The sequence below is a fragment of the Vicugna pacos genome, chromosome 6 (assembly GCF_048564905.1).
Source record: "Vicugna pacos chromosome 6, VicPac4, whole genome shotgun sequence".
NCBI classification, from domain to species: domain Eukaryota; kingdom Metazoa; phylum Chordata; class Mammalia; order Artiodactyla; family Camelidae; genus Vicugna; species Vicugna pacos.
In genome coordinates this window covers 57,862,728-57,888,926 of record NC_132992.1, presented here as the reverse complement: position 1 = coordinate 57,888,926, position 26,199 = coordinate 57,862,728, and the positions used below count along the sequence as shown (strand labels likewise).

Below are 26,199 nucleotides of genomic sequence, written 5' to 3'. Positions count from 1 at the left end.
AAAAATACATATATTTGAGATTTTATAGTTGATCTTTTAAGGCATCCCAGTAATCCCCAAATAATTCTAAGTAGCCATTATAGGGGAAAAAATCATATCTTTCTTCCTCCTTACATTTGTTTTTGGTTTGGTATTGGTTTTAAATTTTTGCTACTTGGACTGTGGAAGAGGCAAGGAACACCATAATTTTTTTCAATTCTTAGTGCTTATTAAAGATGTTCGTGTAACTATATATACATATGTACTTAATCTAACTTAAATTACTCTTACAATATATTGGTAATCTTCCATCTGGAAGGTTTAAAGAATAGTGGGGTTATTCACCATTAGAATAGGAGTATCAGTTTACGTATCTGCCATGACAGATAGTAAAAATGATCAAACATTACATTACTGTGGAAGGGAAGATCCTGGGGGACACTACTTTGTGTCAGTGTTCTACACGGTACATGAGATGCGGCAGCTGATAGACAGGCACACTGAATGAATACTTCCATCGTACATTCAATGGACACGCACCAAGCATCTTTGCCTCTTTTCAAAATAGTGTTGAAGGAGAACTCTCCTTCTGTCTCCCTTTTGGTCATCCTCAACCCACTTCTTGCTTCCCTCCACGATATATAGTCTCAGTTCCCACACGTCTTAGAAAAATATACACAACCCCAGCGGTATGTGTTGTCATGTGTATGATGTATATCCAGTAGAAGCTCAATCATAGTCATTGAATGGCCAAAAAAGGAATGAATAAATAACATAAATATTAATAGCATGTGCTCATGGACAGGTGGAAGCATATCTTTTCAGCAAATGTAAGTATCTTTGCTCTGTCTCATCTTTTGGCCTGTGTGAAATCTGTGATGTAGCCATCTATGTCATGGCAGTTTGAACCTCCATGTGCTAAGTCTCTCTAGGTGGGTATTTTGGAAAATAAATACTCTGTATTTAGGGATAGAAAAATTATCAAAAGGGGAGACTGGAAAAATAATTGTTTCTGCCACAGATACTGACCTTCCATTTGAAATTCCCTTTTGGCTCCTGGGCCAGTCCCTGCTATGACTGTTGACTTAAAGTGTTCCATGTTCTCCCAGATGGCTCATGTAGAGCTGCACTATGCCCTTTGAATCACCATCACTCCCTTATGTGCAGTTAGAACAGTTGTGCTACAAAAAACTTTACTAAGAAGGGCTCAAACGAAATGGAACTTCTTCAAATTGATGGCCTTATGATAAAATTTTCTTTATAAAGAACTTCCTAGATACTTTATTAAATTTAATATAAAAATATTTGTAAGTCTAATATTTACTCATAAGTCTAATAACCTAGAGCAAAAAGAAAGATTTTTATAAGGCTGGTATTCAAAAGCAGAAGAGAAAGATCTTAGGTACAGACAATGAAGATCATCTCAAAATACACTTTCCATCTCACATAAGGCTTAATAAAATGGGTGATGTTCAAGAACATAAAAACATACTGTTTTTATTGCCTGCAACCTTCATTTCTGACTATTGGTTTTCATTGGCTTAATGGCTCTCCTAAGGAATAAATATGAGCAGGTGCAAAGAAAGTAAAAGGAAATCTATTTATAGACTCCAAATGACCCCATGTGATAGAAAATTGGGCCTAGAATCAAACTGGCCTAGAATGTTTGAATGTAAGACAGGTGAGTCCAAGAGATTATATATAAAGTTTTCACGGCTCTCTTTGCCCAATAAATCAGCAAGCATTTTCTGAACTCCCCACTTCTGTGCCTTAAGATCCTCCTGAAACTTTGGTTTAATTTGAAAAACAGCATAGTCAAGTAAATCCTAGAAGCGTTGCATAAATATAAACAAAAAAATATCAAGCTAGAATGCCATGGTGAAATCCAGGGTTAATATGTAGAAACTGAACACAGACCTTTTCATTTTTTTTTTTAATGTTATACGTGTGTTTGTTGGTTTTAGCGGGACAGGATCATGATAATCCGTCTCAAACACAATTGGTGAATAACACATAGGGAAGACAGGTGAGTTTGCCTTTTCTACTGCACATGCTATGGGCCTGTCAAGACAATACCGGCTCCATGCTGAGTACTCGAAAACCCCTTAAATGCGTAGGTTTTGGGATCGGCACTCCCTATTCCTCACTTATGTGCCAGATGCAGGGAGCATGCCCAAAAGAACCTGAGTCTTACCCCGTTGCCCACAAATGAGGCTTGTTTTTCATCATGAGGAAGTAACCCATCAGGACTATTTCAGGCAGGGGAAAGGGCAGTGATGAGGCACGAGGTGTTTGTGGGAAGCGCTGCGAGGATGTTCGAGGAAACCCCTTTCCTACCCACCAAAGGCCCCCCAATGTAGGATGAATCAAATTCCACCAGCTTTAATCTGCCTGTATTATATTTGGATAATAATTCTGAAATGCACATTGATGCTGAAGAAGTCGCTTCTTCAAAACTTTAAGGCAACAATTAAGTATTCCATTGTCATGGCTCAATTAAATGGTTTGGCCTGAGAAAATTGGGGATTGTAAAGTGAGGATGGAATGTGCTTTGATCCTCTTTCCAGGGTTATTGTTTCATTAATAAATGAACATGTCATTTGTCTCACCAGAGGGAGCTCATGCCCTCCAGGCTTTTTTCCCTTTTTTGTTCAGGTTTTATAAAGATGAATTTCCAGTGCTCTGAAATACCGTGGATTAGTAGTTAAGCCTGACAGCACTTCGGGGAGTAGCGAGCTTAAAGTGCCTCACACAGGTCTCCAAAGCACTTGTTTACTAATAGAGGGAATCAGGACCGTCTGCAGCTGCTGATATCGCATTACCATTTGGAAAGACAGTAGCTGAGATAACAAATCACACAGTTTTAATAATTACTCCTGCATTCCCGTTTTTTGTTTCCTGCATAACTGTAAAGGCTGGATTTCTTCCAAATAAACAGATAAAAACAGTATGGAACTTTTATCTTTTAATGATAATGACAACACATCATGTTTCACTAAAAGTTTCCTGCTGAATTTTTTCTGATTTCTAGAGTTTCAATAAAATGTAATTATACTTTATAATTCCACTCTTTTAATCTTCACTTCAAAAACTATTCACAGTGAGCAAGTTTGCCAGGCACCCAGAGTAGGGGACAATCCGCCTGGACTCACCCATGTGGACTCACTCCTGCATTCTGTCTTGGGGTAAACCTGTCATTGAAACTGCATCCTGTACATTGAGCTGCTTTGCATTCAAATTAATAGCTAGTTTAATTTGAATGTAAAATAGCTCCATTTATGCCATCATTAAAAAAAAAGAAGAAGTACGGCATTTGGCAATGAATGGATGTTTAAGATATGATACATTTGCAACATATTTTTAATCCTAAATTGAACCTATATTAGGATGGGGACATTTCAATATCAATAGACAAGTCATAAAAGAAGCCCTTTTAAAAATCTGCATAGTAAATATGTGCTTTAGGGGTCAAAACTACTCCATTGTACAGATACAGTACAGGGTTTAGTTCATATGGTTGGTGCTGGGCATTTTCCGGCAAATCTGTGTATTGTTACATTTCTATAGTCCAAGAATGGCAATTGATTTTTAAAACGCATGCTGCAACTTTATTTGCTCAGTAATTACATGGACTTTATTTGGAGGTCAGTGAAAGAACAACTAAATAGGAAAATGAAGTCTTCCTCCCTTGTGCAATGAAACCATAAAAGTTGGCAGACAGAAAGGAATGCTAAACTTTTTCCCAGAGCTCTGAGTTTGGTTTCCACTGGTCCATGTTCCATTGGGTGATTAGAGAAAGCGTTTTTAAAGCCTTACTTCAGAATGATCTTAATTGGTGCAAGGTTGAGCCCTTTCTAGGAGGGGAGGGAAAAGGTTGAATAGCCTTTTCAAGTCACATGAAAGTTTCTAGGATGAATGTACGATAATTAGATTAATAAGTAGCTTAATTTATCACAGCTGAGGATTTCAACAGCCACACATTAGAGCAAGAAAAAAAGATTAGTGTGATTCTAGCTTGTAAAAAAAAAATTGTACTGAAACTTGATTAACCTTAAACACAAAGTGCCTTTCTTCCTCAGTCTAAATGTCTGCAGGAGGGAGGGTGTGTGGAGTGGGGAAGTGGGAGAGAGGACCTGAAATAATCAGAAAAGTCCTAACTTATTCCTTTCTGTCTCCTAGTTAATGAGCAGTATCAGGATTGCTTGAACCAACTTTTCCCTTTACTGTTTCTTATCCTTAAAATAATGGGTTGGGCATAAGCCTGTAAAATCTTAAATTATGTTGCCCACCCACATCATAGAGATGTCTTTTCTGATGTGCAATTTGTTATAAGCAGATTCTCCTGTCTCTGTTGAAGAAAAAAGAAGTAATGAGGTTGGGAGAAGAATGGGATTTGGAGGAGATCATAATTCTGGTTAATATGTGGTGGGAACATTGAGGCTTAGATTGTTAGATATTTCCAAGAGTTACCTCAAGGCTTTAAAGCCTAAATTTAGTCCCATTATACGTTACCCAAAACAAAGGGCAGCAATAAGTTATGATAAGCAGTATTCCCTGCTAAAACATGCTATCTCACTTCATCAATAAAGACAATTATTATGAAAGCAAGAATAATTGATTTAAAGAAGGTTAAAAAATCAGACAGGAACTGACAAACACACACACACACACACACAAACTGCATCAAATCAGATTATTAGCCATTGAGTAGTTTTTTTCTCCATCTCCTCCACCTATGTACAATAAAGTGTTTTGACAAAAAGTGGAATCTGCTGGACCATCTGATGGTCATATCCAACAGGGGTGGGCTAACATCAGATTTGATTAACCTTCAACTTCCTGACTCCTGTCTAGCTACAAACGAAACTTTGTTGCTCTGTGGAACAAAGCCTTGGGCATCAGCGTCGGATTCGCAGTGGAAGACCCTGGAGTGTGAATCTATGGTACCTGTCAACACTCAACAGTCTTGGTGATTGGAAGGCCAGCTAATGCGAGCCCAGCAGTGGACTGGTGCACGGGGCAGTGCCCCTCTGGCTGTGTGAGAAGGTGTGTAGCTGGATGGGGGCAGACAGTGGTGACACCTTCCAGCTGGAAGGGAAAAATACAAAGCTAATACAACCCCGAGGACAGTGCTACCTCTACCACAGCCAAAACCGCTGTGCCTTTGTCCTCCGTCTCTGAAGCTTACACAGAGGAGTTCTGAAAGAGGTGCAGGTGTGGTCCCAGCTAAATGTTGGAAAGTTACCTGTGGCCCAGCCTGATCAACAAGGGCAACACCAAGGGTGTTCACACACCACCCTGTGTGAGAAGTTCAGTGATGGGCGCCAGAGCCTCAGGTGAGTCCACTCCCACTGCGAGAGTCTTCTCTTCTGCCAGGATGAAAGAGAAGCTTTAAATTTTTTCTTAAATCATGTAATGAAAAACGACATCACATTATTTCAAAATATTGACATTTAAAACATTAATGTAATTATGGACTCTGAATAAACTTGGAAAACTAAGGCACAGTTAAGCCAGCAGCCAGAACCTGAAAGTGTGCTTTTATCTAAAATGGATATCTCATTACTGGTTAACATTATTTGGTTAGGAGGAGATATGACCTCTAATTTGCCTTTAAATGATTAATTTGGTGTTTAAATAAGTGTCTTTTATTTAATAATGTTTTCTTCAACCAATTCACTTATGTCAATAAACTCTTTGTTTAACCTTCTTAAAGGAAACATTTTCTCTGCTCAGAGGCAATTAATGAGCTATCAAATAAATAGTTACAGGAAAATGAACTAAAATTAAGGGCTGCCCAGGATAGCAAATGGGCTTTAATCTATGGAGTGGGGACAGTATATTACTGTCCACTACACCATTGGAAGTGTATCTGTGTAGTCATCCTCCCACCCATCTCCTTTCTGTCAGAGTTCATAGCACAAAACAACTCACATGGTAGAACTCGCCAACTTGGGAACATCCCATACAAACCGAGAGGCATTTTCCCTTGGGTGCTGGTTAAGTTTGGTACAAACAATTCTACATCTTCAACACTGTCATTTTTAATGGAATATTAAGGGAAAAATTTAAATGTATGCCCAACTAATATACATGCTAAAATCAATAATATCAATATTAATTTCAACCAGAGTGGCAAATAGTATCTTTTGCAGTCTTGGGGACATAAAAATGTATCATGGATAACTTAGTTTATCATTTTCCAGCAACTTATTTTAAAACATAGTTTTTCTAGATAGTTATCTCTGGGTTTAAAATGCATTTTGCTTTTTGGGTTGTTAATAGAGTAAAAAGCTGTCAAATTTTGTTTAGTTTTCTACAGAATGTATAAGCAATTTTTTCAAAAAACTTGACCCGTAGTAATAATCATTAACATTCTTTAAAAATTCAGTTTTTTCTAATAGGAGTAAATAAGTCACCAAAAATCTCTCATTCTCAGAAGAGAAGCACACTGAGTGTGGCAGAGTCTATGGGCCCTCTCCTAGTAATTACACTTCCTTTTTCCATAGTTCTAGATTTTTGCCCCAGGGCACACAGCCAACAAAAATACAGATGACGTCTACAATCCTCCTTCTAACTGCTGGCTGCAGCCATAAGACTCGGTTCTGGCCAAGCTGAGGCAAGTGAAAGAGGTGTGGGCAACGTCCTGGTTACGTCCCTAAAGGGTACATCTTCCTTTTCCTCTTTCCCTCTTCAAATCAAAGTAAAAAGAGCCTTTAACAGCTTCCTGGAATGGAGTTGCCATCTCAGCTCAACTTCTGTGTGAGAGAGAAATAGGCCTCTTTCTTGTTTAAAGCTCTGTGTTTTCAGCTAAACCTACATGCTAATACATTGACTAAAACTAGACATGAAACAAATGCAAACTTACGTACTGCCTGTGCCACATTAAACTAACCAATGTCTCTCCTTCTCTTCTCTCTCTCTGTCTCTGCTCTTTAAATTACTCTTCCCTAAAATATACTTTTGAATGAGAGTCCTTCAAAACCTTTTGGATGGCTCCCCACTGCCTTCTGAATTCAGGACAGTCCTCCACTATACATTCAACACTCCAAGCTTCTTCCAGCCTCCGATACTCATATGTTTTCTATGCACATCTCCCTACCTTCTCTGGTCATACTAAAGAGTCACACTGTGGGGGCCACGCCTGTCCTTCCTCTCTGCCAGTGCAAGTCTTACCCACCATGTTATTAAAAATGCAAAAGAGCTATATAAAAAAACTGAGGGCTTGGGAGTCCGAAGGGCCCTGCTGGAAGCCATGGGGTCCTCCTGTGACACCCTGTGACTTTCCCTCATAGCACTTCTCTCAACTTGTTATTGCACATTTGATCACTATCTGTGTCCCCTACTAGACCACAAGCTCCACATGGTTGGGATGATGTCTCTTTGTCTCACCATTTTATCCCTAGGAGTAGCACAGTGCCTGGCAACTGATAGATAATAAACACGTGTTGAGTGAATGGATAAACATCTCTGAATCTGTTTTTTTTAATCTATCAGATGAGGATAATAAATCTAATTCACAGAGTTGTTGCTAGAAATAAATGAGAAATAAAATGAGGTAATATGTGTCAAATGACTGGCCTGTAGCACATGCTCCATAAATGAGAAGCAATATTGTACAGTGAGTCACAGCATGAACTTTGGAGTTAGACCTACCTGGGTATTGCTTTAGCCAGGTACTTGTTGTATGACATTGGACAAGTTATTTATCTTTTCTAGTCTTTCATTTCTTCCTCTGTAAAGCTGATATGAAGTTTACTTGGTATTATTGCTGAATGTATTCAATTTGATCACCTATGTGCTTACCACAATATGTGTTACCTAATAGGCATTCATGAATGGTATCTATTGTTACCTATCACTCATCTAATTGTTCATTTATTTGTCCAACAGATTTTTTATTGACAGCGTACTATATACCAGGCACTGGGCTTTGTGCTGGGAATACAGCGGGGAATAAATCAGAGTGGACATGAGGCCCACCTCATGAAATCTACAGCATGGTGAAACAGACCATTAAATAAATAAACATGCCAGTACATATATAAGTATCGGCTGTGAGTAACTGCTACGGAAGAAAAGGACAGGGTGCTCTGAGAAAGACCCTGGATTTCCAGAAGTAGCTATTCTTCAGGAGCCAGCTCACAAGCAGCTCCATGAAACCTGTCCTTGTCCCTCCCCATTACCCCCAATTATATGGTCTTTCTTCTTCATTTAAACCATGTATCACATCATACTTTTATTATGACATTTGCTTTACTCTTTTACTTGTTTATTTTTACTCATAAGAATAGCTAATGATGACAGCTGATGACAGATGTTCTTATGGGTCTAATTTAAGCCCCTGTCTAATCTTGCTGTCTGGACTAAGAACCTCTGGAAGGTAAGGTCTATGTCTTACCTGCCTCTGTAGAACATATAGATCTGGCAGGGTTTCTGACACAAATTAAGGGCCCCAGGAATGTTTGTGGACTAGAAATAGATTGTAGTATCTCCTTTGACTTCTGAATATGAAAAATTCATCCTAATTCAAATGACTTTCTCTAATCTTTACATGTTAGGCTGTTTCTTTAGTTAGCGAATTGTCATACATCAATTTCTTTAACATATTATAAATGATGAATAAATCAAATGTTTTAGATGAGGCTTGATCCAATGCCTCAAGGACATCCAAAAGACCTGGGTTCTTTCCATCTCTGTGTGTCAGCTTTATCCTACGACTGGCTCCGTTCCTAGTCTCAAGATGGCTGCTCACAGCTTCTGGGGCCATATGCTTTCTTTTTGTGTCACAGAGAGCAACTCTGTTTCAGCATTCCCAGAAAACCCCCTATAATCACTGTGTGGTATGCTCGGTTCACACATCAGAACTTTGCTTCAATCACTGCCGTCAAGAGGATGGGATGTGATGATTGGCTTGGTCCATTCTACCCTTGATTGGGAGGCAGTGGGTCAGCTTCCACAAAATTATATGGATCCCAAAAGGAAACTGGAGACTGTGGGAAGAGGGAAGGGTGAAACGGATGCTGGCAAATCATCTAACACGTGCGGACTATATAAGGCCTTGCTCAGCCTTGGTCTGTGAAGCCTGCCTATTCAGGAGGATAGGACCATTCATTCATCTCAGAAAGAGGAAAAAGACAAAGCATGGACTTTTTCTCTCTCTATTCTGAAAATGGCATCATACTCTGGGGGAAAAAGTGAGCTTTGCTTTTGTATTGGCTTTGTTTAGAGAAAGTGCTATAGTCTAATATAGTCAGTACTTTTAAATAAAATTATTCCTAATCTAAATTTTTTAAATCATTATGAACAAGTGAAGGCCAGGTAACAATGTATACTGTCTTAAGTTATTAAATTTCCTAGTAGAAAGGTTGACATTTTGCCTCATTTTCAAGGAAAAATAACTTGAGAGAACTTTAGACAGAAGCCCCTTCATTTGTCTCCACTTATTTTTGGATCAAGTAAAAGCTGCTGGAGAATCCACTGGATATTGCCTGTTATCTTTTTCTCATTTTTTGTCCTCTCCCTCAGTCTCTCCCCCATCCTTACCCACCACCCCCACTCCCTCCCTCCACACTTTTTCTTCTTTCTTTTTCTGTCCTTTCTCTCTATGTCCTCTCCCTCCACCCTCTTTCATTTTTCCTTCCCTCCTTGGAATTCTCTTTACTCTCTGTCTTCTCTCTTTTTTCTCTCTCCAAATGAGTCCCAGTAGATGGATTAGTTTAGTAGGAGAAACCCAGTTCTCTTTTTCTCCCCAATATCATGGAAACAAGCATGCAAGTGATGGCAGTGATTTAGGGCTGTCTTGGAGGAGAGCTCCTCCCACATCTCTGTGGCCTCCAAACTGCATCAGAGGACAAAGCCCCAGCCATCCGGTAAGAAATGACGCTGGTTTCACCAAAATTGTTCTGCATTAGCCATTAAAAGAGAGAAACTTTAATCTGTTTAATTGTGAGTAATATGGTCTAACTCTTATCTCCCCAATTCTCACACTACCCTTGAGAGCTAAGAAGGCAGCCTGGTTTTCTGAGCCCCATTTCAGTGTTTTGAAGGAACAGTAAGTACAGGCATGAACAGTGTAATAGAATGACAGATTTTTCAGGCCTAGGATATTATTATCTTTACTTTGAGCTGATTTTTCAACTTAGACATTCCTCAGAGTAACATGAAATCTCTTTTCCAGATAACTTTATCCATTAACCATTAGCATTATCAAGAAGGACAGCTCACAAGTAAGAGACGATGATATTAAAGTAAACTGTAGTGACTTCTGCTTATAAAATAAAAGCATTCTGCTTTGGGATAAGCCTAAGGTAAATATAGTCATCAAATACTAAGTTCATTATATATATTTTTTAGAGAAATTGATACCACAAAAAGATTTTATATACAATTTTTAAAATAACTATTTGTAGTTACCAAAATATCTTTGGGAGATAACTTTGAGAATAATAATATGAAAGTTCTTTCAAGATATATAACATGAAAGTTTTGGCCAACATTTTCTAAATAGAGACACATTTTCTAAATTGAGATTACAATTACTAATGATAAAAAAAAAATTCTGTCCTTAGATAATTTAATATCTAGAGCTTGCTTACAAAAGACGGAAGACCAATAAAACTTTGTAATGCTTTTATATCTAATTTTAATAGTTGTTCTCACAATGACAAATATACTGTTTTCTGGTTATGAAAGATTTGCATATAGCCATCATTTAATTTCCTTCAAAGTTCCTTGTGGTTCGGCACAGCCATTGTGGTTATGAACAGTTGTATTAAAGGAAGGATCAATATTGGACTTTAGTCACCATTCAACAAACATGTATTAAGTTCCTGCTCACTTGACAGCATACTCTATATCTGGCACTGGCCTACCTAGTTCCCATCCCTGTGGATCTCACAGCCTCATGAGGAAATAGACATTTATTTAAATAATTAAATTACATATTGCAGGTATGTGCAGTGCACAAGGGGAATATAAGAAGGGAATTAGGCTCTGTGATGGAGTCTGGAAGACTTCATTGAGGAGGTAGCTTTGAGATGGAACTTGAAGAATAAGAACAGAGGCAGTAAGGAAGGTGGCTGTTTCAGTCACGGGAATATCGCATGCCAAGACATGGAGGTATGGTATGATTTAGCCTGCTTAAGAAAACGTAAGTGGTTTATTACTGCCGGATCATAAAAAATGAGAGTAGTACAGAAGATGAGGTGTGATTAGGGCTCTATAGACAAATCAGAAAATTCATTTTATGCCATGCAAAAAAAAATGTCTTTAAAATGTAGCTTTTATTCCATAGACCATAGAGGTTAATTGAAGAATTTCAAGTAACTTGATTAGCTTTTTATTTAGAAAATGTTTATTTTAAAGTGGGAGGGGATACATCTAGAAGTAGAAAAAAACAATCGTTAAGTACTGCAGTAGTCCAGGCAATGGGTACTGGAGACCTGAACCATAAGAAAGGTACTGAGGTTGGGAAAGAAAAGAAAGAGAAAATATGCATTTAGGAAATAGAATCAACAGTAGCTATTGATTGATTAGATGTGAGCAGAAGGGAAAGAGAAAAATCCTTAAATAAAAACTTCTAAATAGCTCTCAGGATTTCTTTGATAATTAGTGATAATTAAACATTTTTTCATGTGGCTATGGGCCATTTGTATTACAGATGGACTTTTGTAAGATATCCTTTTCAAACAGTGTGGTACAACAGAAATACAGAAATAACCTAAATGTCTATCAACAGATGACTGGATAAAGAAGTTGTGGTATATTTATACAATGGAATACTACTCAGCCATAAAAACGACAACAATGCCATTTGCAGCAACATGGATGTCCATGGAGAATGTCATTCTAAGTGAAGTAAGCCAGAAAGAAAAAGAAAAATACACTCATATGTAAAATCTAAAAAAAACCCCAAAAAAACAGAAGAAGAAGACAAACAAACTTAAATATAAAACAGAAACAGACTCAGAGACATAGAATACAAACTTGTGGTTGTCAGAGGGAAAGAGGGTGGGAAGGGGCAAACTGGGAGTTTGAGATTTGTAGATACTGACAGGTATATATAGAATAGATGAACAAGTTTATACTGTACAGCACAGGGAAATATATACAAGATCTTGTAGTAGCTCACGGTGAAAAAGAATATGAAAATGAATATATGTAGACTCATGTATGACTGAAAAATTGTGCTGTACCCCAGAAATTGACACAACATTGTAAACTGACTATAACTCAATTAAAAAATAAAAAATTTTTAAAAGGAAATATAATGTAAGTCAAAAATAAGAGCCACATATATAATTTTATATTTTCTAGCAGCCACATTACAAAATAAATAAATAAATAAATAGTAGAATAAAAACCTAATTACCTCCCCCTATAAAAAAAGAGAGAGAGAGAGAGTAAGTACTGTTTAAGTAGCTATTGATGAAAATGTGGTTGTTTCTAATAGTTTGCTAGTATTCTTAAAGTTTATTGTTTCTCATTTTTAATAGACCATTTTCAACTTTTATTGAAGTTTAATAGGTATATCCACATGATAAGTACACAGCTTGATGAAATCTGTACAACTGAACACACCTAGGTCGGGAAATAGGACATCACCAGTACCTTAGAAGCTCTTCCCACACTGCCACCCCCACAGGATAGTCACCAGTCAAGTTTGTAACGCCACAGATTAGTTTTGTTTATTTTTGTATTTTACATAAATGGAATCATACAACTGGAAAAGGAAGAAAGAAAACTGGTAACTGTATGAAAGAGTACACACAGAAGTTGAGGATCTAGATGACTTTTCCCGCCTGATCCTCCTTGGACTGGGACTTTTGTGCACAGCAGTTTGAAGACTACTGACTTAAGTTACAGAGTATCCACTTAAGATGATCTCAGTATGATTATCACAATAGAAAATTAACATTTAAAACTTTCCTCAGAGAATTCTGTAAAGAAATTAAATATTTATTTGGGTTATGAGGAGAAATTATAAATATTAAATATTAAATAATTTTTAAGTATAAATATGCCAGTCATAAAGTTCTAAGTGCTATGGATACAGGAAACTGAGGAAGACACAGCTGTGAAGACAGAGTTTATTTATAAAGATGTAACATATATTCAAATAATTATAGTATAAGATGGTTTGCAACAAGTTCCTGAAAAAAATGAGTCAGATTTTAAGTTTAGATAATTTTATTATCAAAGTGATAATTTTCTCAGATAGACATATATATTAGTTATCTTTTAAAAGGAGAACTAATTGACTAACATAACTTAAAGATCAAAGGTTGTCTCTGTCAAGCATCAGGTATGAATGGATCTTAAAACATAGATTATCCTTTTGAAAAGTTAAGGAGCTGAAAGAAAGGCTAAGATAAACGTATTGCTTCAGGATATAGAGTACTCAGGGGGAAAAAATTGTGGAGAGATAGTCTTGAACATGTTTTAAAACCAGGGAAATTTGAAGAGCAATTTGACTATATCTACATAGATAAACTTTAAAGGTTACTTCCTGCAACCCAGCAATTCCAACTCTAGGTCCGCACTCCTGTTAAAATCTCACACAGACACAAGAAGACACACAGGCACAGCACACTTCACTGTGCGTTGCTTTATTGCACTTTGTGGATGCTGAGTTTTTAACAAATTGAAGGCTTGTGGCAACCCTGCATTGAGCAAGACTATTGATGTCATTTTTCCAACAGCATCTGCTCAGTTTGTGTCTCTGTGTCACATTTGGTAATTCTTGCAGTATTTCAAACATTTTTGTTATCATTATATTTGTTATGGTGATCTGTCATCAGTGATTTTTTTGATGTTCCGATTGTAATTTTTTTGGGGTGACAGGAACCACACCCACATAAGACAGCAAACTTAATAAAAACTGTGTGTTCTGACTGCTCCACCCACTGGCCATTTCCTCCTCCTCTCTCCCTCTCCACCGGACTCCCTATACCCTGAGACAAAACAATATTGAAATTAGGCCAACTAATAACCCTATAATGATAAACAACAAGTTTATACTGTATAGCACAGGAAACTATATTCAATATCTTGTAGTAGCTTATGGTGAAAAGGAATATGAAAATGAATATATGTGTGTTCCTGTATGACTGAAGTATTGTGCTGACACATTGTAAACTGACTATACTTCAATAAAAATATATTTTTAAAAGAATAACCCTATAATGGCTTTTAAGTGTTCAGGTGAAAGCAAAAGTCACATATCTCACTTAAATCAAAAGCTAGAAATGATTAAGCTTAGTCAGAAAGACATGTTGAAAGCCAAGAAAGGCCAAAAGCTAGGCCTCTTGTACCAGTTAGCCAAGTTGTGAATGCAAAAGCAACATTCTTGGAAGAAATCAAAAGTGCTACTCCAGTGAACACATGAATGATAAGAAAGTGAAACAGCCTTATTGCTATATGGAGAAAGTTCGAGTGATCCGGATAAAAGATCAAACCAGCCACCACATTCCCTGAAATCAAAGCCGAATCCAGAGCAAGGCCTGACTCTCTTCAATTCTATGAAGGCTGAGAGAGGTGAGGAAGGTGCAGAAGAAAAGTTTGAAACTAAGAGGGGTTCATTCATGAGGTTTCGGGAAAGAAGCCATCTCCATAACATCAAAGTGAGAGATAAAGCAACAAGTGCTGATGTAGAAGCTGCAGCCAGTTATCCAGAAGCTCTAGCTCAGATCATTAATAAAGGTGACTACATTAAACAACAGATTTTCAGTGTACATGAAACACCTTATATTAGAAGAAGATGCCATCTAAGACTTTCACAGCTAGAGAGGAGAAGTCAGTGCCTGCCTTCAAGCTTCAAAGGATAGGCCGACTCGCTTGTTAGGGGCTAATCAGCTGGTGACTCTAAGTTGAAGCCAGTACTCACTTACTATTCCAAAATCCTAGGGCCCTTATGAATTATGCTAAATTAATCCTACCCATGCTCTATAAATGGAAAAACAAAGCCTGGATGACAGAATATTACACCATGACTTACTGAATATTTTAAGACCACTGTGGAGATCTACTGCTCAGAAAACTAGATTCCTTTCAAAATAGTACTGCTCACTGACAGGGCACTTGGTCACCCAAGAGCTCTGATGGAGATGGACAGTAATATTAATGTTGTTTTCATGCCTGATAACACAGCATCCATTCTGCAGCCCAGAGATCAAGAAGTAATTTTGAGTTTCAAGTTTTATTATTTAGGAAATACATTTTGTAAGTCTATAGCTGCATTAAGAATGTTCTTAATGATTCCTTTGAGAGATCTGGGCAATGTAAATGGAAAATCTTCTGGAAAGGATTCACCATTCTAGATTCCATTAAGAAAATTTGTGATTCATGGAAAGAAGTTAAAATATCAATATTAACAGAAGTTTGGAAGAAGTTGATTCTAACCCTCATGGATGACTTTGAGGTACCCATGACTTCAGTGGAGGAAGTCACTGCAGATATGGTGGAGATAGAGAAACAGAATTAGATGTGGACTCTGATAAGAATGACCAATAGGCACATGAAAAAATACTCAGTATCACTAATTATCAGAGAAGTGCATATCAAAACTACAATGAGGTATCATCTCACACCAGTCAGAATGACCATCACTCAAAAGTCCACAACTGATAAATGCTGGAGAGGGTGTGGAGAAAAGGGAACCCTCCTACACTGTTGATGAGAATGCAGTTTGGTGCAGCCATTGTGGAAAACAGTATGGAGATTCCTCAAAAGACTAGGAATAGAGTTACCGTATGACCCAGTAATCCCACTCCTGGGCATATATCCAGAAGGAACCATAATTGAAAAAGACACCAGCACCCCAATGCTCATAGCAGCACTATTTACAATAGCCAAGTCATGGAAACAGCCTAAATGTCTATCGACAGATGACTGGATAAAGAACTTGTGATATATTTATACAATGAAATACTATTCGGCCATAAAAAATGACAGCATAATGCCATTTGTAGCAACATGGATGTCCATGGAGAATGTCACTGTAAGTGAAGTAAGCCAGAAAGAGAAAGAAAAATTCCATATGATATCATATGTGGACTAAAAAAAAAAAGAAGAAGAATAGACTCATGGATAGAGAATACAGACTTGTGGTTACCAGGGGGGTAGAGGGTGGGAAGGGATAGACTGGGATTTCAAAATTGTAGAATAGATAAACAAGATTACACTGTATAGCACAGGGAAATATACACAAAATGTTATGATAAATCACAGAGAAAAAAATGTGACAATGAATGTATATATGTCCATGAATGACTGAAAAATTGTGCTGAACACTGGAATTTGACACAACATTGTAAAATGATTATAAATCAATAAAAAATGTTAAAAAAAAAGAAAAAATTAGATTATGGAAAGTACTTCAACTCTTAATTGGAACATGCCTACATGCTGAAATTATTAAGTCCATTAACTCTTACTATTCTTTCAAAATAAATGGCTATTAAATGGCAAAAAAAAAAAGAAGAAGAAGAAGAACATAAATGAACTTAAATATAAAACAGAAACAGACTAACAGACATAGCGAATATAAACTTGTGGTTGCCGGGGTTGGGGGGGGGCAGACTTGGAGTTCGAAATTTGTAGATACTGACAGGTATATATAGAATAGGTAAGCAAGTTTATACTGTTAGCACAGAGAAATAGATTCAATATCTTGTAGTAGCTCATGGTGATAAAGACTATGAAAATGAATATATGTATATTCATGTATGACTGAAAAATTGTGCTGTACACCAGAAATTGATGCAACATTGTAAACTGAATATAACTCAATAAAATTTAAAAAAAGTGGGCTCTGAAGATATGACTGAATTGCTGCAATCTCATAAGACTTGAATGAATGAAGAGCTGCTGCTTTTTTTTTTTAGGTAGTATTTTTTGTTGTTGGAGCTGTTGCTGTTTAATTGAAGTATAGTTGATTTATAATGTTTGTTAGTTTCTGGTGTACAGCATGGTAAAGGAGCTGCTTCCTATGGATGAGTAATGACAATGTTTTCTTGAGATGGAAACTACTCCTGGTGAAGGTATTATGAAGATTGTTGAAATGACAACAAAGGATTTAGAATATTATACAAACTTAGTTGATAAAGCAGTAGCAGAGTATGACAGGATTGACTCCAATTTTGAAAGAAGGTCTACTGTGGGTAAAATGCTATCAAACAGCATTGCATGCTACAGAGAAATCATTTGTGATGGGAAGAGTCAATCGATGTGGCAAATTTCACTGTTGTTTTATTTTAAGAAACTGCCCCAGCCACCCCAACCTTCATCAACCACCACCCTGATCAGTCAGCAGCCATCAACATCGAAGTAAGACCTTCCACCAGCAAAAACACTACGACTCACTGAAGGCTTAGTTGATAGTTAGCATTTTTTAACAATCAGGTATTTTCAAATTAAAGTATGAACATTGCTTTTTTACACATCATGCAATTGCACACTTAATAGACTACAGTACAGTGTAAACATAACTTTTATATGCACTGAGAAAACAAAAGATTTGTGACTCGCCTTATTTCAATATTTGCTTGATTATGGGGATCCGGAACCAAACCTGAAATATCTCCAAGTTGTGCCTGCACAAGGATGTCCCACAACATTGTTTGTAGTAAGAAGCATGAAATTTAGAAACCAGTAGGGGAATGAATAAATAAAATGTGACGTGGGATTTTCATACAGTTGATCACTTTATGCAGAGTATCATAGCAGTTTAATGAACTATATTAAACTCACTTAGTAAATATCTATTGAATGCCTCCTTTATGTCAAATACTGTTCTAGGTTCTGAGGATTCAGTGATGAGCAAGCCAAAAACCATGCCCTTAGGGAGCTTACAACTATATCCACGTGTACCAGCACAGACACAGCAAGAAACATCTTATGGAGGGAAACACATAGGCTGTGAAATAAAAAATACGTAAATTCTTCAATCATGCATTAACAATATTTCTTATGTGTGCACATATGTCAATGTATACTTTAATGATCTTAAAGAACACATGCAAAAATCATAATAGGATTGCTTCTGGGAAGGGAAAGAAAATGATCAACTGAGGATGTAAGTCAAAGGGAACTTCAACATTATGTGTAACTTCTCTTTTTATTAGAAAAAAAGATAAGCCAATGTATCATAATATCAACAATAGTGATTTCTGGTTATTGGAAAAATCCATAGCTGTTATATTAATTTCTGTACTTTACTTTTTACTTTCTTGCAACTAAAGAAATTATGACAAGATAATTTAGAGTTTTAAAGAACAGAAGGTACAATTTATAGAGAAAAGTCCTTAGAGGAGTTGAGTTCAATCTAAAAATAAGAGGAATGCCTCTTCCTCTGAGACAGAAGAGCAGAAGCAGCAATGAATGAAGAAAAATAAAGAAGACTGAGGAAAGAAATAGTTGAAGGAGATTTACAGATGGCCTTGAACTTCTCAGTAAAGCAGAGGCCAGAACATCTTCTGAGGTCAAGGGGAAGGAAGATCAGGCAGTGAGTTCCCAAAATATGAAAAAAGTTTTTAAACAACCCATGTAGGAAACTCCTTAGTGAATCTCCAAGAGATTGATAAAAGGAGTATAGAGCCGTACTAAGAACCAGGTGATAGCATGAATTTAAAGTGAACTGATCAGAATGGTTTCATGTCTTTCTCTAGAAAAAATTAGCAGCCTAGGAAAAAAGAGAGAAATTAATTGACATTGAGGAATAAAATTTAGAGAATGATTTTGTGGATACCTGGTAAAAATGTAAGGGGGGAATGAAGTATGCTAGAATGATAATTAAAGCATCCTTTAAAGCTCTCACCTCACGGGTCAGACCGGACAGAGGTAAAAATGGATCTGGAAGAAGCTTTGGCTTTCTTGGATTTGGGCTTGGCAAGAGCAGTGAACAGACACCAACTATTCTGTCCCTGAGTCATGACAGATTACTAATTGATCTTGGCAACCTTTCTTACCACACCTAGACACGAGCCCAGAACCCTCCTCAATTCAGTATTCCAGGGATCAAGTCCCAATTGCCTAGAGTGGACACACAGTGTGAGACCAACTGGACATGCCTGCACCAGGCAGCAAGCTTTCTGGAGCCATTAAGCATGTCCTCTTTGAATCTCCAAAGGCTATATCTGACACAGAATGAGCTTTTACTCGATAAATAATTGTAGAAAGAAGGAAGGGAGGGAGAAAAGGAGGGAGAGGATAAAAAACAAAGAACAAGTTCAGGAGAAATGAAAGAAAAGAGAAAGTAAAAGAAGGTCAGGTTGGGATCAGGTTGGGGTTCAAAACTGGTGACCTTTAAGGTGCAACTGTTTCAAGTAGTAAAAAATAGCTAAAGGTCTGACTCTTGTAATGAATTAAAAAACAAACAAACAAACAAATAAACAAACATAGTTGTTAAATACTTACTCTAAATTTTCTCCTATGAAATCTTACTCCTCTCCTGCAAACAGTTTCTCTTATAAGGTGGCTTATGAAAGGTGATATAGAATTGCTAAAAGTTAACTTTAGGCAGAGTAGTCTTAAATAAACTTGTTCCATCTAAACATTTAAAAATCAAGAGTTCAGCATGTTTTGTTTTGTCAACATACTACGCATTTTATGAGGAAAAAATGCTTTCTGTCACATTGCTACAGAACCATAGAATTTTTAATTGACAAAAGTAGGGGATTTTTGCGTTAATGTTTTCCATAATTAGCATGGAAAACTTTAGCTAGAATCAGGTACAATATGGAATACAGAGGAAATACTTCTCATTCTTCTGATCCTTAATTTAAAGAGAAAATTGAGGATACCTAGTTGCCTGAATTTTTCACCATTAAAAATTCTGTAATGAATCATGGCTGCAAATGTTTTTAACAATGCTTTCTTACCATTCACCTTAAAATAAAATTAATTAACCGCTTTTCTCTCCAGATCATGACTCAAATTAGTCTAATGTGGTTGTCTCCTAACTAGGTGTTTCATGGGAAGATTGGATGTTTTCCTTTGTTTTTTGTCCAAACTGCCTATACTGAACTGTCATGGGGCAAAACAAGCCAACAAGCTTCTTATAAGCTCCCTCACCTGTAGCAGGACCATAGCTTTGTTTATAGATACCAACTCAACAAGACTTGAGTGTGGCGGTAAATCTTTAGGAAACATGTGTAAAGTATTTAAAATAAAGGTATCTTCATGGTATGTACATACAATGGAATATTATTCAGCCTTTATAAAGGAAGGAAATTCTGACACTTGCAACAACAGGGGTGAACCTTGAAGACATTATGCTAAGTAAAATAAACTAGACACAAAAGGCCACATAATGTATAATTCCACTTATATGAGATACTTAGAGTAGTCGAATTCCTAGAGAAAGAAAGTAGAATGGTGGTTGCCAGGGGCTGGGGAGAAGGGAATAGGGAGCTATTGTTTAATAAACACAGTTTTAGTTTGGGAAGATGAAAAAGTTCTAAAGATGGATCGTGATGATTCACAAATCAATGCAATATGAATGTATTAATGCCACCGAATTATACACCTAAAAATGGTTAAAATGGTAAGCTTTATGTTATACATATATTTAGCATAATAAAAATAAAATAAAGATATCTTCAACTATATTTTCAAAAGCAAAAGAAACTGTGGCTGATTTTGATTCAATGTAATAAAAAGTAACTAGAAAATTTTTTCTCCATGAAAACATTGTTAACCTCAAAATAAATACATTTATTTTAAATGGTCATTATCATCTTGGCCAAAAATTCTTTTTATAAAAGAAACCAGACAGGACATTTAACAAGAAAATGTCATTTGAGTATGAGAGAAAAAGGAAAAACGATGGCATATACCCCACATCTTCAATAATGTTTCCTTCTATGGCCTCAGAAGCTTTGCAGGAACAGATTGAAATCAGATAGGAGCTATGTCATCTTTGGTTTGAGAAGACCTTTTAATTTTATCAACAATTTAAAATGTTCATTTTGGCCAGCAGGAAAAATCCAAAGTAGAAACATTGAAGAGGAGAATTTTTTAATGTGAAGATGGTTAAAATGTATCAGTTCAACATATTCAGTCAAGGCTACAAAAGTGAATTATATTAATGTGTTTGTGACCCCAAACTATTTTCTTGGCCTAAAATTATTCAAAATGTAAAAAGGTTCCACAGGAATGTCAAAGATTACATAGGAAATTGGGAACTGCTCAACCTCCCACTCCACTTGCCACCCGCACAATAAAATAAAATAAAATCCGAGCCCCTGGCTGCACAGTGCCCTCAGTTGCTTTGTTACCCTGGGAAAAGCAGAGCGTCAATAAAAATTATCCTGTAATGAGCAATCCATCTGGCTGCACCTAAAAATGGAATAAAAACGCCACCCTTGACTTTTCCATGGTAGTAAATTAAAGCCTAATGTATAGTTCTAATTGCTAACATTTTCTCTCTAATTATGGTTCAGTTTGGCTAGGATTTCCGACAATCCCCTTGTTCCCCTAAAGCAAACACCAGAGAATGTTCTAACCCCACCAGTGGCATTTATTAATAACCCCCTTGACAGATGAAAAAAAATCATTATTCTATATTAGAGAGGAAAAGATTTTCCCAGCAAAAGCTAATTGATAAAAAAAAAAAATTCACACACTATATAGGAATTAATTTTAGAGAGGGGAAAAATAGAATAGTGTCAAATAAAAACAGACTTATGCATAGTATAATGCTTCCTGGGCATTGTGTGGGGTACCAGCTAGGGGGAAAAACCCTGATAAATATATGAAAACTATCCATGCATTCTTATATACTGGGATGAAGAGATGAGAGGAAGAGAGCTCTCTTGTGAAGGATTCTTACTTTGTGCCTCCATGAAAGAGATGAGATATGATAAGCTGGTTTCTATGGATGGCAAATGCAAACACATACAAAAAAATTGTTGGAAATGTTTCCACATTCTTCTGTTTAATCTCTTTTATTCTAATTTTTATAAAGGCATTATTCCTTTCAAACTAATGTACAAATACATGCTAAATACAAATCAGTATTTATCTATAGGTCTAGTTCTCATCAAACAGTACACAGCTTTCTGAGCAACAATTAATAATTTCAAAATACTAAACAAAAATAAGATATTTCTGATATACTGAGAGGAGGCATGGTAGAAAAAAGAAATATGCTGAAAAAAATTTTTTGTAAGCTACACTCCAGAGTTTGCCAGTAGTAAATAGAAATACAACTTTATAAAGCGAAGCAGTGGTGGACCCCAGCAGATGGGTAGGGAGTTGGGGGAAGAAGCAGAGAAAGCAATGGCCCCTGGTACAAACACAAAGGCACTGTCTACAGAGAACAGAAACCCAAATTAAAACCACCTAAAATCCAATCTGCCTTTTAGCATTATCAAGCACTGACTATTTAAATGACATCAGAAATAAAATATTTCCCTCTGCAAAAATACTGTTTGTTCAAGTTCTAAAAAATTTATGTGGTTACTGTTAAATTTTGCTAAAGTACGTGTACACTTCAAGTTAGCGTATTTTTAGTACTAGGCTTTACAAATATATTCTACACAAAAGTTAATTTGGAAAACTGCCAGATGTACTGTCCTGGACCCACACAAACTCAGCTACACACATTCGTTACTGCAACAGACAAATATGTAGACATAATATTTCCCCTTTTGTCAAAAAATACATGATTGTATTTTAAAACTATTAATCCATTTTTTTCATTTTGTACTGTAATCTGTATTTTATTTATAATTATTTTCCCTTTACTTGCAAAACTATAAATACAAAGTGCTATAAAAGAAAATATTCAGTGTCTGCATTTCTTTTCTGGATATTATTATTCATTCCATTCTGTGATTCTTATAGCAAATAATTTTGTTGTATAAGGCATGGGAAGTGTTAAAAAAATGATCTACTCCAAGGAGGTATCAAATATACTGTGTGCTCTACTGAAGCAAAGAAAATAAATTATATTATCTGAATGATTGGAGGATAAAGTCTTCTGCTTAATCAAATAATTGAGCTAAACCGTTTTCTAGTAGATGGTCAGTTATTATAAAATGATAATTAAAAGCAAAAATCAAATAAAACTGGATTACGTACAAATGAATCATTCTTTGATAATTAAAAAAGTCACTGACTCAAAATTGTCATTGTGATCAATGATAACATCAATTATCATTGTTGTATACGTATGTAGAAATGCTCATTAGTGGAAGCACAGGGTAATACAGTGATTGGTAATAAAACACAAAGAAGTTAAAATGAATGCTTATGGTGAATGACATTTAATTCACACTCCCATCTCTCAAAGAATATAAAAGTCATCTGCAGTTTTCAATCTCAAATAAAATTTCTATGGGCCTGAAGTATAATTTCAAAGAGAACTTTAATTTAAATAAAAAGAGCTGTCACATTTATCATTATCCACACTGAGATATACATGTTTCAGTGAACTAAATAATATTTTAAACTTTAGTATTACAAAAGACTTGGTCCCTCCAAACCAGCTGATTAGATCAGTTCTTTGCTACTCAACTCTTCATTGATCCATGCCATGGTGAAGATTCCTGAAATACTTATAGGCAAGTCTATGAGGCAAAATAATTGCAACATGAAATTTCAGACTACCTGATGGAAAGATATTGGTGCTCTGCCATTCAGAGCCCTTTAAATTTACTTTTCAGTTGTTGCTGAAAAACAGTTACTACAAGTCAAGTGTGGGCTGCAGATCTTGGTCAGGTTTTCATATGAAGGGCTTCTATTTTTCTACTCCAACAGCCTGAGGCACAAATAGGCACCTACAGGTTCATTTGGGCATCAATGGAATGGCAGAAAGCTCAATATTCATGCTGAAGCTCCATTAGCTACACAAAATCTGACATCCTGTCAACACATTGACCCAAATTTGTATATGCAAAGCTTTGCCTTGGCAACCTCCACAGCTATCTAAGGGGATCTCCTCTAAAAGGAAGCCTGCCCTTTGGGGGAGGAGATGCTTCCTTAAAACCTAGTCTTTATCAGTTTTCTCACTTTAAGGGACACTCTTTGCATTTCATCAAGAATTAAAAATGTGAATGAACTGTCACTCGCAGTTTTCCATAAATTGTACCACATGGTTTTTACTGCAACTTGTGCCTGCTGTGGAGAAAAAACCTAAGCCAAACTTAAAATAATCATTCAGTGATTAATAACTGAGCATCAACTATGTCGGGCCCCAAAGTAAGCACTGTGGCTCTAGGAAAAAGTCCACGGTAGGTACCCATGAAGACAAGTTCCTGAGAATAAACATATACACCTAGCTGGTGAGATTACATGTATGTATGCATACAAAATGAAATTATCATGAAAAGTCTACATGTGATAAATTCCAGGTGAGTGGTATAGAAAATAAGTGCTAGACACATTTAGAAAGAAAGAAATCTCTGTAGATTAGGGGAGCAGATGAGCAAGACTGCTTGTCCTAAAATGAGTATTGGAGTAAACTGAACATTAAACTGGCCAGTGCACCATATGAACTATGAAAGCTTTTGAGTTGGACAATAGCAGTACCTCCTTACTATGTCAAGGTATAATATCTTTCTATTCAATGGTAATATTTCAGCATCAAATTATACTCAGTTCCTAGTCCCCTATGATTTCCAAGTTGCTTTCAATTACTTTTCAGATCTCCTGTTATGGAACTCACTGTCCTGCATTTTCCACTCTAATTGTGAATGGTTACTCCACCATCTTACCTTGACACAAAGATGCCAAGGGAATAAATTTTTTGCCTTCTACAAGCGGAGGATGCCTCTTTGTCCATCACTCTGGTGGGCACCCTGGTGGACAAAGGTGGGCATGTTCCCAAATCACTTCTTATTCTACCCCCATCACTATCGCACAGCTTCACACTTGTGAAGTCTGTGCCACTTTGACTGCCATTCGTTCCAATTATCTCTCCATCCCATCCCCTGCCAAACCTTAGTGACTCAGGGAGCCTATTCATTTCTTCAACCTCAGTGACTTTTATTGCTATTCCTTTTTTTTTCCCCTTCATGCAATGATTCCTAATTGTCAGAATCATGTTTATAATTTTTATTATCCTGTCAAGAAAAGACAATTTGGAGCCATTTGCCATCACCAATTATAGGAGTAAGTATCTAAGAGGACAGGGAGAGATAAGTTGAGTATAACAGTATCAAACGTATGATCTCCAAGCACATCTTTTCTGATGTCTGAAACAAATACATACCATAGAGCATTCCTGAACAAATGATTGTGCAATGCTTGTGAAAGTTACTAGTGAAAATTTTGTTATTGTCATATCCTTCTAAGGTGAAAGCTTGGGGACAGTCCCCTCTCCCAAATTTAAAACTCCTGTGTAATTTTTTTTAGTAACAACTTAGTAACTACTAAGACAGAATTAGTGAATATTAAAATAAAATTATTAATTGCTGCTACAAATACAATGGTTTTATTAGTGACTACTAAAATAGAATTTCTTTTCTGTATGTCTAAAGCCATGCATTGATTGAGGTCTCTGGCCACATTTAAGCTGCAGCACAGTGCATGGCAGGAGCAGGGGCTGGGAGAGAGATGGAGGTTGGACTCAGAACATCTAATTCCCAGGATCACTAATGGCACTGTGATTTTTGACAAATCACTGAATTTCTCAGTTTTCCCATCTGTAAAGTAAGGATAATGATACTATTAGCTCAGGATCAATGAATGTTATCAAAGGAGGAAATATGTGAAAATAGTTCATACATTTTAGAAGCACATAGCAAATGCTAGTTGTTATTACTTCACAATGCTTAACTGAATAAAATGTAGCATTAGTGGCTAAGACTGTGGTCTCCGGACCAGACTGCCTGGATTTAAGTCCCACCTTCCTCACTTACTAGATATAAAAGTCCTTTAACTTTTTCAAGCCTCAGATTCCTCCTCTCTAAAGAGGGATAGCACCTATTTATAGTGTGTTGTGAGGCTTAAATAAGTCATACAAAGAACTTGTAACACCTTCTGGAAAATCGTGAAATACTAATAAATGTTTGTTCATTCAATCATTTATTTTTTTAAATTTTTTGTCTTATTTTATTTGGGGGGGGAGGTAATTAGGTATACTTATTTATTTTTAGAAGGGTTACTAGGGATTGAACTGAGGACCTTGTGTATGCTAAGCATGCGCTCTACCAGTTGAGCTATACCCTCCCCTCATTCATTCATTTATTCAACAAATGTTATTGATTGCATACT

At 36.5% G+C, this 26,199-nt stretch overlaps 1 long non-coding RNA gene across 1 annotated transcript in view; it reads right to left on the bottom strand.

The window, feature by feature from the left end:
- LOC140696936 (uncharacterized) overlaps positions 1–26,199 on the bottom strand; it is a 156,630-nt gene that overhangs the window by 33,859 nt on the left and 96,572 nt on the right. The window contains exon 2 of the long non-coding RNA XR_012073634.1: positions 5,225–5,348. This is a non-coding gene — a long non-coding RNA (uncharacterized lncRNA). The remainder of the gene's footprint in view (positions 1–5,224; positions 5,349–26,199) is intronic.